At 31.9% G+C, this 12,835-nt stretch overlaps 1 pseudogene; it reads right to left on the bottom strand.

The window, feature by feature from the left end:
- Window positions 1-8,139: 8,139 nt before the first annotated feature.
- Window positions 8,140-10,994, bottom strand: LOC125835863 (putative lipid-binding protein AIR1; annotated as a pseudogene).
- Window positions 10,995-12,835: the final 1,841 nt, after the last annotated feature.

Here is a 12,835-nt window from a genome sequence, read left to right as displayed (position 1 = left end):
GTGTTATTACTTGTGCTACTTTCTTTCTTGTAGGAAAAGACTCAAATGAACTGAAAAATGGGCAATTACTAGCTTCACTTAAGTTGGTAGTGTCAAATTGTGTTCCTAGGCTTTGCATTCTTGAATTATCAGTTAAGTTCCTACAGATTTCCTTCGTTATATTGTGGAGATTATCAACTCATAGTGTAAAAAACTAGTGTTTTTTCCTTCAATGTCCATTCTCAGTAGTTTTTATTGTTCTTGCATAATACTCATTACTCTACATACATTTGTCAATTTTTCTGTGCTTATTTTGGATAGTTGTGTTATAGTTATTTTGCTCCTCTATTTTGTGCAATTTTAAATTATTTATCATCAGAGGTGTAATCTTTACAAAATGCTTTATAAGAATGCATATTTGCACATAACAGGCTTGTGAGATAGTATTTTAAGTTGCACTTATTTTTTACTTAATTATATAGAGAAGGGATCTCTTAGTTTCATATTTACACGTGAACACATTAGCATTCATACTCTGAGATAATAGAAAAAATAGATGGAATAACATATCTAAGACTTGTTTTTCTATTTTTCTTTTTGAGGTATGATGCCAGACCAAGCATCGATTAGAAATCTTTCAGAGGGAGTAATAATGATGATGAACAAAGTACCGATTAGGAATCATGTTAGGTTATTATTATTATTTTTTGGATATTTTATTCAGTTTTGTCGTGTGTGAACATGTTTATGATCTTCATGTTGGGTTTTATTTACCTTGATTTTCTTACCCTATAGGTTTTCCTTTTAGGAAAAGATTTTGGAGTGGCTAGTCCTTTTCTTGTAGGAAAAGGTTTAGGACTCTAAAAATAGAGAATTGTTTCTTCTAACTTAATTAGCATTCACAATGTAGTCTTACGGGCTTTGAGAGTTTTGGTTAGGGGGAGAATTTGTGGGACACAAGCTTGATACGTTATCACTTGTGTGAACCTCCTATGTATTCCGAGTGAGTTGGCTGAAGCTATTTGTCTCTATATTTTGTACTCTCATGTTTATATAGTGGATTGTTAATCTCCTTTGTGGATGTAGGTCGATTGACCGAACCATGTTAATTTATTTATTTTGGTATATTTCTCATTTGTCTTCTTACTCATGGTCTATCGAGGTTTGATTTGCTAGCTTTCGCATTACACCTGCTTATTTTGGTCCTAACAAGTGGTATCAAAGCAAGGTCTAATGGTTCATTGATGGAGCCAGATTCAATGATGGAGCCAAGTTCAGTGATTCGATAATCGATGATTGAACTAGGTTAAAAATCGAGTGTTAATCTTGGCGGGTGTAGTTCTAACCGCAACCTATAAACTAAAGTGTTTATTACTTCTCTATGTGTTTTCATAAAGTTAAATTGGTACTATATATATGTACTCTAATTGAGACAATGTTGTAATTCTCGTTTGTTATGACATCTTTTTGGTAACAAAAAATACTTATATTAATAGTTAATATGTATCATTACATGGGAGAGACAGAGGTGTACGCCTGCTAGTAGCGTTATAGAGGGATACAATATCTTCATAGCTATTACAATTGGTAGAAGTGGGAAGTGGCCTTTGTAGCCTAACAAAAAGAGTTCCTCATTTGTATGCATCCAACTTTTTCGAAACAAACACTGGTGGAACTTCCAAGCAAAAAAATGGAATTATCTTGGTTAGTCTTCTATCCCTCCCTTTCTAGTGCATATGCCGCCCTATTTGCTTCCCTAAAGGTGTGATGAATTAGGGGGGGGGGGGGGGGGTCTCCTCAGACGGCGCAGTAGATCACTGCAATCAAGTAACACGTTTGTATAAGATGGGTGATAATTCTCAATAAAGGCGAAGAGGTCCTTGCAATCAACATGGACTTCCAGTGGAAATAATCCTTTTGCTAAAGCTATTTGGAGTCCTTGCATAGGAGCTGTTAGTTCAGCTTTCATGGTGTTAATCATATGGAGGTTGCCCATATAGCCCACTATCCATTCTCCATTTGTATCTCTAATGACTCCCCCTGTACCACTTCTGTCAGGATTCTATTTTGGGATCCGTCACTATTAAGTTTATATCCTTTTTATAGGAGGTGTCCACCTGATAAGAGTTTTATTATTATTTTTCCTTTATGGTTGTGCTTCCTGTGAGGGTGTGGAACTCAATAGCTTGATAAAGAGTCTTTTTAATGCATAAGTTGGTTTTTTTGTTCTGATGGTAATTTTCATTTCTTTTTAGCCATATACTTCATAAGAAGAAAGGGAATAAATCTTGCCAATTAATAAAGTTTCGATTCGTATGTACCTATCGGCTCCTTATTTTCTTTAGCCAATCTTTTCCTTGGTTATTTCTAAATTGGTTTATGAAGTGTAAAGCTTTTAATTCTTTCCACATTTTTTTGCAACGTAACATTCTATAAAAATATGTTTTATAGTCTCTGTTTCGTTGCATATATGACATGCCTGGTCAATGTTTATTCCTATGGAATACATGTATTTCCTAGCAGGTAGACTACCGTGTTGGCATAGCCATATGAAGTATTTTATTTTATTTGTGCATTTGAGGGATCAAATCCAACTATAGTTGTCGGAGGATGCATTCCCATGGTTGTTAGTTAGGAACTTATATACTAAAGAAGTTGTTAATGTCCTCTGGGGTTCAGTTTCCATATAGTTGTATCTTCCTTGATATGAGTTATGTAAATACAGTTAAGTAGAAGGAGGATATCTTTTGGAAGCTCAAATGATATCAATTGTGGGTTCCTAGAGTTATTTTACTGGGTGACTTCTCCTACTTTGGTATCTAGTTCTTCTTGTCTTGAGGTTCCCAGATTTGTTCCCTTATTGTTTTACCATTTGGCAGCCAAATATCAAACCAAAAGGATGTTGACTTGCCATCTCTTAGTACCCACTCTATGCCGTTCCTACATATATCCCACCCTATTATAAGGTATTTCCATATTTTGTTGTGGGTTTAGAAGCTTTGGTGTTCTTTTTGGAATTATTGGATCTTCTTATTGTTAAAACTGTCATATGAATTTACTTTTTCTGTGGAATAAATTCCTTAGTCTTCTTCTTACCATTCCAACTATATTGCCTTTCATGTATCTTCCTTTTGCTTTTGTTGCTTCCACTTCTTTTTTCTTTTCTTTTTTAAAAAAAATACCTAGTTCACCTTGGAGTGTTGTATTTCATTCCATAAAAGGTTTAGATTACAACACAAAGGATATAAACTATCCTGCAAAAACTTGAGCTATTAGCAAAACCTTATTTCCCAATTTCCTACTGTCAATCAATTTGTCTAGCTAACGTAAAAGTTTGCTTTGTCAAATTTTGATCTAATATTTAGAATTTGTCTCTTATCCATGAGGAAAGGTCCCTTCGCACCCTTAGGAAGTTGTACGTACGAGAGATATGTATTGCTAGCCTGAGAGTTCATAGCCATTTTTGCTAGCCAATCAGCAAGTTGATTGACTTCTCTAAAGCAATGAGTAAACCTGATTGTTGCTTGTCTAAGCAGTGTAGAAGTATCTTCGATAACTCTATTTAATTTGAAACTGCTAGCCTTTCCATCTTTGAGCATTCCAAGAGTCCAGTTCGATGTTGAGGTTAGTGTAATCATTCTGCATTGCAACCATACCATGTTGCTTTTGCCTCTGTTTCATTGTGACTGAAACACTCTATCGGGACTGAAAAAGCCATGATCAACTTTCCCTCTTCACCTCTGAGTGCCCTACCAAGTCCAGCCTTTCCATTACTTATGTTGAAGCTTCCATCAGTGTTGAGCTTGAGGAGTCCTTGCTTTGGTTTTTGCCAACATACCACCAATAATTTAGGAATAGGCTGCAATTTAAAAAAATTGTGAAAAAACTCCTTCCAAGGAAAGGAAAAGTTGCATCCAGGTGAGAGATGGTGGGAGATTCCATCCTTGGCTACCTTATCAAATAATATGTCTATCATATTATACTTATCATCTCCATCAAACATGTTACTATCCAAGTCAATATCATAAGTTTGAGTTGCACTAATTAAGTCTTGAAACTACAACTCTTTTTCAATACCTTGATGGTAATAATCAAGTTCTTTTTAGAGTTATCAACTGTCACTATCATAAATGAATTTGCCTTACTTGAATTTTCAATATAATTATAAGGTCCCAGAAAAAATTATTTAAGTTTTCAAAAATCGATCTACACCTCATACCATAAATATGTCCCTGGATAAGGATCGATTAACTTATGATAGTGTTAGTTCTCTCGGTTAATATGTATCCATTTTGAATGCATTTCTATGGCTTAGTCTCAAGTTAAAAGGTATGGGAATATTTTGTAAAAGGATGAACTTTTCATCCTTCATGTAACTCTAGGTGAATAAGATGTAACTCAAGGTGAATAAGACAAATATTCAATGTATCGGCTATATTTTTTCTTTGCTCTAATCAATACATACATTAGGAGCGTACTATCCTACACCATTATGGTGGCTTAATAAATAAAAAAGGAAGTCTACTCTCTTATCATGGTGGACTTAAGATTTTCGGGTTAAAATAAAATATAGTGTTTAAAATTTAAAAGTGAAATCTTAAAGTAAAGTTTGAACTTTTAAATGACTGAATCAATTTCTAATCTTGTATTTAAGGAATTTAAAATATATAAAACTTATATTTTATACATAGTGTAATTTTATATTGATAATTTCGAATAAACACATTACCGCCCCTAAATTCACCCTGCTCACCTATCTTTTGTAATAAGAGTTGGGAAATAACCTACCCACATATTCAATGTTTTTAACTAATTTGATTATAGGAAGGCATAGTCAAGCATCTAGACTTCTAGAGAATTTAATATTCATTGAATTTGAAAAGATTTTATACCTTGAAAATTCACCCAATTACATTACATTAGTCTTACAGCTTCGTTGGATGGTTGTTACCTGCTGCGTATTTTTCTATATTATGTTGTTAGTATTTATTTTAATTATTATTCATATTTTGTTTTATTATATTATTAAATTAATCATTATATAATGATAAAAAGTTATATTTTATGTAATAATTGGTTTTGGTGTGATATTGCATAGTTGCTTTTTTTTTTACTCATATGTATTTATTTTAAATCTTGACAGACAATTTGGGAATAAGTAATTTTAATGTAATGGGTAAAATATTAGAAAAAGGCTAAAATTGAAAAGTAAAAGTAAGAAAATATTTTTTTATATCGTGAATGAAGGTAAGTAGTTATAGCTTTCTATTATTTTCAACAATAAGATTGTATTACCCAAAAATTCTAACAACAAAGAAAATTTGTCGTGTTCTTTTTGTTTACATGGAAAACATAAAATAAAAAAAAAAAAATGTAAATAGTTGTGGAATAGTCTTTGATCACGGTAATATTAAATGCTAGCTAATAGAAGTCATAAAAGCAATTCACTTTGCAATAGCTATATTCCATTGTTCCTTTCCTCCTGTTTGTCTAGTACCCCATATAAATTATAATTCAATTAGAAGGTGAGCCGAGTCCAATATATAGTGGCTAGTACTAGTTACTAGAGAAATTAATCAACAGCAGACAATAATTCATAAGTTATGGACAAGATATTATAATTTTATGATTTATGATTATGATATTATTATTTTTCTTATGAAATAATAATTATCTAAATCATAATTAGAATATTATTTTAATTTATTAAATCTTAGCCATTGATTTTTATCTATGCCATGTGTCTCAAATCCAAGCAAGAACTTAGAGAAAATGGAGGGAAGGGAGAGGAGCCGGATCCGTCTCTCATCTTTTGTGCGCCCGCTTTAAAGACTACTAAATTAGTGGATATATATATATCCCTGCAATTTGAAAAAGGAAATACAAAAATAATAAGAGCAATACAATTAGATGTTAATACCGTTGATAAGAAAGGAGGTCACCAAGCCTAACACTCAACTACGCAGCAAAACCTTCTAATTTAATCCATAACCTCCAGACTCTCTTATCTAAGATCATATCCTCGATAAGCTTAAGATGTGTCATGTCATGTAATTCTTCGGTCTGCTTCTACCTCTCTTGATGTTCGCCATTGTCAATTCTCTCATACCTCCTTACTGGGGCATCTACACTTCTTTTTTTCACATGCCCAATTCATCTCACCTTTGGTTTTCTTTATCTTATCCATCACAAGATCACTTCTACCTTATCCTAATATAAATATCTTTATTTATTTACATTTACACAGAGTCGGCTTCCATAAATAAACGAAGCAATGAAGATCGAACAAAGGAAGATGTCGAAGAGAATAAGAGAGTTCTTTCAGACACAAGAGATCAAAAGTTCAATAAGGTCTATGTTTATCAAGACTTTGTCTCTTAGTGAAGTGGAAGGATCGCAACCCTTGATCAAATTACCTGATAAACAATCTTGTCCATTTGATCAAGGGACAACCGGAGAAAAGAAGAAACACAAGAAAGCTTCACTCACGTGACTTGCATGTAGGGAATATTTTTCTATTATATATTGTACAAATAAGAAAGTGACAAGTGGATAAGTAATTTATTGTCTTTTTATTTTACTTTTATTAAAAGTTCTTGTACAAATACAGAGTTTGGAGATTGAATAGATAATCAAAAAATTTCACAAAGCTTCTTTTTGTTACAATTCTTTTATGGTATCATAGTAGTGACTCGTTTCTGATCTTTTCTCATCAATCAATTTTCATCCACAGTAATTGGAGACAATAGCAGCAACACTATTAACACTGGCACCAGTGTAAATGTCTCAAATTCTAGAAATGGTGGAAACACCATTAACTTCAATCACCCATATTACATTCACCCTTTAGACTCTCTTGGAATGACCCTAATCAGTGTTGTTTTTTACGGAAGAGGTTACCCAGGTTGGAGAAGGTCCATACTGATTGCATTATCAGCCAAGAAAAAGCTTGGATTTATCAATGACTCTTGCAAAGTCCCAGATCTGGATGCTGCTGACTATGAGCAATGGGAATGTTGCAATAACATGGTGATATATTGGATACTAAACTCCTTGGCAAAAGATATTGGAGATAGTGTTATCTATTCCAAAACAACCAATGGGATTTGGGAGAGACTCGAACACAGATTTGGAAGATCAAATGGGGTTAACTTTACCACCTTTGAGGGTTGCATCTCCTTTATTTTAGACATTAGAGTTTTGGTACTAAGACTTGCATTTCTTAGGGGTTTATTTTTGCATAATTATTTTAACTAGTGAGTTGAGTTTATGGGGGCTCAATTGTTTAGTAGTCTAAACTATTTTGACTATTGATTGAGTTTATGGAAACTCAATTTCTAGTTGTTTCTAAAGTGCTCCCTTAATATTTATTTGATAACTTGATTTTATAAATGGTGTTGGGTTAAATTTTGGATTGGTAGTTGGATCTCCCATTAAGGGATTAGTGTGGATGCCAAACGAGTCACGATGGTCTGAATTGTACCAGTAAGTCATGACATATAACTAATGATGATACCGGATATGGTGACAATAGTAAGACAAAATATTTTAATGCAGAAACTAAATTACATGCTAGCACAAAATAATAATTAAACATATAATTTAACAAATTTAGTAATTGACATGGTGCAATATCTAAATGGCTGCTATGATGAGCTTATTCGATCCCATATGAAGGATGCTAAATGAGGTTAAATTATTAGAGGTATGGCATCAAGTTATTATAATAGCATAGGCATGCTAAAACTAAACTCCTATTAGACATAGTTTTTAAATAATAACATAAAATATGCTGATAAATAACACGTGTTAATAGTAGGGCAGTTGAAAATTAAGCATTATTACACATGATAAATGCTATTTAAATGATATTAAACAATAAAATAAAAAAATATCTAAGCAGGACACCAATGGCTTCTTCAAAAATAGAGTTTATAATAGTATCAATTTAATTATACGAAGAGCATGGAGAGGTAATAAAGACTAGTTTTATTTATTGAGAAGATCAGAAACAGGTTGAGGAACTTGCATATGCAAAGTTCACTTATTTAAATTATTGAAAAAGGTTCGTACGTGCATAATTTCATAAGCACGACGAGACATTTATTTATTTATTAACCGATTGGCAATTAAGCATAATGAGGCAAAGTAGAGGGTAGTTTAACAAGTGAAGCCAGTAGGAGGATTCTTTCCACAACTGTTTAGTATGAGGCTTAGAGAGAGTGGTACATTCAAATTAATTCCCAGCACATTTGCTCTTATGGCTGTGCACAAGCAAACCGCGGCCTCTAGGTTCGTCAGTCCCTGGATCAAACTGCAGCATGGCATAGTTGGTGGAGACCCGACTACTACATTCACCAAATGAAGTATATTAGCACACACACCAAGTTTCAAAGTATCTATTGAGCACGTTTGTTGTCCTCCCGATTTCCAGTATCATTGGTTCCACTTACAAGAGCAAACAAGACGAGATTCAATGATAGGAAAAGGGCAATTGAGGGGTGACTTGTTTTGGAAGCCATGCTCAAATGTAGAGAATATATATTAATTAAGGAGTTTATAACTTTCAAGATGATGTGTTACTAACTTCTGACGATGGGTATTTATACTAAATTATAACAAGGCCAACTGTTGCACTTAATAGTAAATGTATGATAGATATTATTACTTCAAATTAAATACTAGATTAGTAGCATATGCAAAGTCAACTATTGTCTGCTGTTGATTAATTGGTAATGCATGAATGTTAGATATATGTTTGGCACCCTATCATATGGTAAAATGATAAGATCAATATATCAATCATTATTTTCGTAAAAAGTGTGCTTGGTCAAAATTTGACAAGTAAATAGGGATAGAGGGAGTACTAGCTAGCTACGATTGGACTCGGCTCACCTCCAATGTGTTGAGGTGTGTGACTATCGATCTTATTTAAAAAAACTTAATATGTTGGAGAGATCATACTTTTATTATTTAATTGTATTCTCAACACGCCGCCCTTATGTGCGGGTCTGATTTTCTTTTCATCGGCCAAACACGTGGAAATTCTTGGTGATATGGATAGCGGTGAGATTCGATCACACGACTTATGTCTGCTATGATACCATGTTGAAGTGTATAACCATCTATACTATATTAAAAGTATGGAAAATGGTCTAAAATACCCTTGAACTATTGAAAATGGTACAGAACTACCTTCATCCACCTACATAGATATACATATAATTTTCAATCAATATTATATAAAGATAAATAAAAAATATATTAACTATTAATATAATATTAACATAATAATTTAAATATTATTAAAAATATCAAGCAAAATAAACTTAAAAACATTCCACAAATTAAATGACTACATACGAAAATTCACCAAGAAAATAAATATAAGATATATATTGGTAAATGTATATGGAAAGGATAGTTTGATCTTGAAGAAAATAATTTTCTGCTTCGGTTTTTTTTATGAAGTAGAAATTTTTAGCTTTTTTCTAATAACAAAAAAACTGATTATGTTTTCCAATTGGAAGTAATTTTACTGATCAGCCAAACACTATGATTTTACAAAAAAAATAATTTTTTTCAAGGCAAGTGGTTTTGCCTCCCAAACAATGCCAAACTCTCTCTCTCTCTCTCTATATATATATATATATATTATATTTTTTTTACCAAAAAATTCTAACAAATACCTATGGCCCCCGTAAATTCACCCCCACTCACCTATATGTTTTCTTATATATTATATATTCTCTTATTATATAAGGGGGAGTTTGCACAAAGCAAGCTCCTCCCCGTCAACATGCCTGCTTATCACAGTGGCCTTTTTTGTATTTTTGTAATTATTTTTCTACAAATTTGTTGTACTTTGTGGCGATGGCTGTTTCACGATGGGAAGGGGAGAGGAGAAGAGGAGGAAAATGGCGGGTGCTTAGGTTATCAACTGTGTGGAGTTAAAAAAATATTTATTTAATTAAAAATATTGAGTTAAAAGATTATTTAACCTATTATTTAATATTTTTAATTAATAATTTTAAAAAAATAGTTAATGAATATATTGATAACATGTTATTTATTTCAACGACGCGGATTTGACATGTCATCTGTTTAAGAGACAGTGAACGACACACATGCTAGGAGGCGTTTAAAAATCTTCTTTTGATTGAGTTTAAGGGTTCAATTGATAAAGAGTTAAGTAGAAGGGTCCATAATACAAACCCGTACAAATATAAGGGTTCATTAGATCATTTTGCCTAATTATTATTCCAATACTTAAAATTTAAATAAATTACAGTAAAACTATTAAATTTTAATTATCTGCAACAGGTTTAAACTCTAATACTGTATTTAGTATTTTAAATTGAAAAAAATTATAGCTTTGATCTTGAAACTCTTATAATTTAATACGTGTTCTTTGGATTTCTTCAGATTCTAGGACTCCTTTACTATCCGTATAGGAGTAATCAAGATTTGCCCCTTTTCTTTTATTTTTTCTTTGTTACATTGTGTTTTGTTTTAATTATGTTATTTAACTATATTTTGATATATAATTCGTTAGTAGTTGTATTTTTAATTAATCTTATTTGTTGAATTTGAAATATAAGGTTATAATTAAGTGTCTATCTTGATATGTAAAGCTTTTATTTACTGATAAACCTATTAATTTTGGGTTATAGTCAACTGTTTTAATTTGGCTTTACAAATTAAATTTGAAGGCGGATCAAGTACTTTATTCGTTGTAAATTGAGTTTAATTATTTTAAAAATAAAGAATTCCTAAAATGTTTGATAAGAATAAAATGTATGATTTACATAAATCCCATAAGTTGGTGGAGACTCGACTATTACATTCACCAAATTAAGTATATTAGCACACACACCAAGTTTCAAAGTATCTATTGAGCACGTTTGTTGTCCTCCGCAATTTCCAGTGTCATTGGTTCCACTTACAAGAGCAAACAAGACGAGATTCAGTGATAGGAAATGGGCAATTGAGGGGTGCCTTTTTTTGGAAGCCATATAAATTAATTAAGTAGTTTATAATTCTTAAGATTTCGAGCGATTCTTCCCGCAAAAGGCAAATCTTTTTCTTTCCGTCCCAAATAAAACAATTGAATAGGGACTTAGTTGTGACCAAGCACGCTTGATGTGCTACTAACCATCTAACCACGGGTATTTATACTACTGTTGCAATTGAAACAATTTAGATATTATAACTTCAACTTAAATATTAGATTAGTAGCATATATAAACTTAGTCAATTATTGTCTGCTCATGTTGATTATTTGGTCATGCATGAATAGTTGCATGTTGAAAATGTCAAGCAAGCATTAAGTAGTACTACTGTAGTAGTAATTAGTATTAGCCACCACCAAAGGAAATGGATCTTGGGTTTGAGCTCTGAGTATGGAAAAATTCTTGATAAAGAGCGCTTCCCTCTTAATAGGGTTCTATGTGGTGTGAATGCAAAATAGACAAACTCTAATACGGATAATGAACACGGGTTAAGAAACAAAAAAAAATTAGTACTAGCCATCGCTATTGGACTCGGCTCACCTCCAATGTGCCCCTAATTTAATTATATTACCAATAATTTTAATTTATATTACATGTATTCAATTTAAATAAGAATTTGAGAAAAATTAGAAAGGAGCTCGATCCAATAGTTTGCATGCATTCATGTTCTATAATATAGCTATTGCATCCAATTTAATATGCTTTTATAGTATTAAATATTCTGGTGATCAAAGACATTTCTACAAAACTACTCCAAGTTAGGGGCGGCTCAATGGAGTATGTGGCCTAAAGCTAATTCTAAAAAAAAAAAAGCCTCAATATATTACGCTCATTTTATTTTATATATTTTTATTTGACTTGGCATGAAGTTTCAGATATATAAAAAACTTTCTAACATAATTGTCTAAAATTAAATGTGTGTATAAATATAAAAAATATTTTTTAATCGAACATAATATTTAATTAGAAATATTTTAAATTTCATGAGAAAATTTAATTTTCACATGATATATATGCTACTAAAAAATAGTGAAAAAGACAGAAAAAAATGATGGATTGTGTTGCTTTATTGGTCAAAATTGACGGAAAAGCGATGCAGTCCAGTTCGTCGCTTTTTTGCTCGACGATTTTCACAAAGCAAACGTACAACATCATAATAAAGCGGTGGACATCATCATTTTGTGATATTTTTAAATTATCATTTTTTTAATAACGCGACACCGTCCTTCGCTTTTTTTGATTTTTCACTCTTTTAAAATTACAAAAAAGCGACGGACAAAGAGACTCTATTAGTCTTTTTTAATTTATATATTTTTTTAAATGTAGAAATACATCTCAAATCTTCGAAAGAATAGTTAAAGACTTTAAGGGCATGTTTGGAAAATCACTTGGTAATACGGATAACAGACACAGGTTAAGAACAAAGAAAAATTAGTACTAGCCGTCGCTATTGGACTCGGCTCACCTCCAATATGCCCTTAATTTAATAATATTACCATTAATTCTAACTTGTGTTACATGTATTCTATTTAAATAAGAATTTGAGAAACATAGAGAGGAGCTCCATCCAATAGTTTGCATGCATTCATGCTCTATAATATAGCTCTTGAAAATTTAATATGCTTTTATAGTATTAAATATAAACAAGTTACACAACACAACATATCTGGCCAATACGATGCAATGAGTAGATAGAATGATAGAATGATGTGGTGGTACCAAGGTTGTCGACAACCTATCGTATACACCTTGTCGATCATTTAGCTTCCATACAAGGACCCATGAGGGATTCAAGTCCATGTTGTTGATAGCATTAAATGATAGTTTTAGATGGGAAAATAATT

Source organism: Solanum verrucosum, unplaced genomic scaffold, assembly GCF_900185275.1.
Source record: "Solanum verrucosum unplaced genomic scaffold, falcon-dt-bn FXZP01001031.1, whole genome shotgun sequence".
Lineage (NCBI taxonomy): Eukaryota > Viridiplantae > Streptophyta > Magnoliopsida > Solanales > Solanaceae > Solanum > Solanum verrucosum.
Note: the sequence above shows the minus strand (reverse complement) of the source record. Positions and strands in the feature narration are given on the sequence as shown.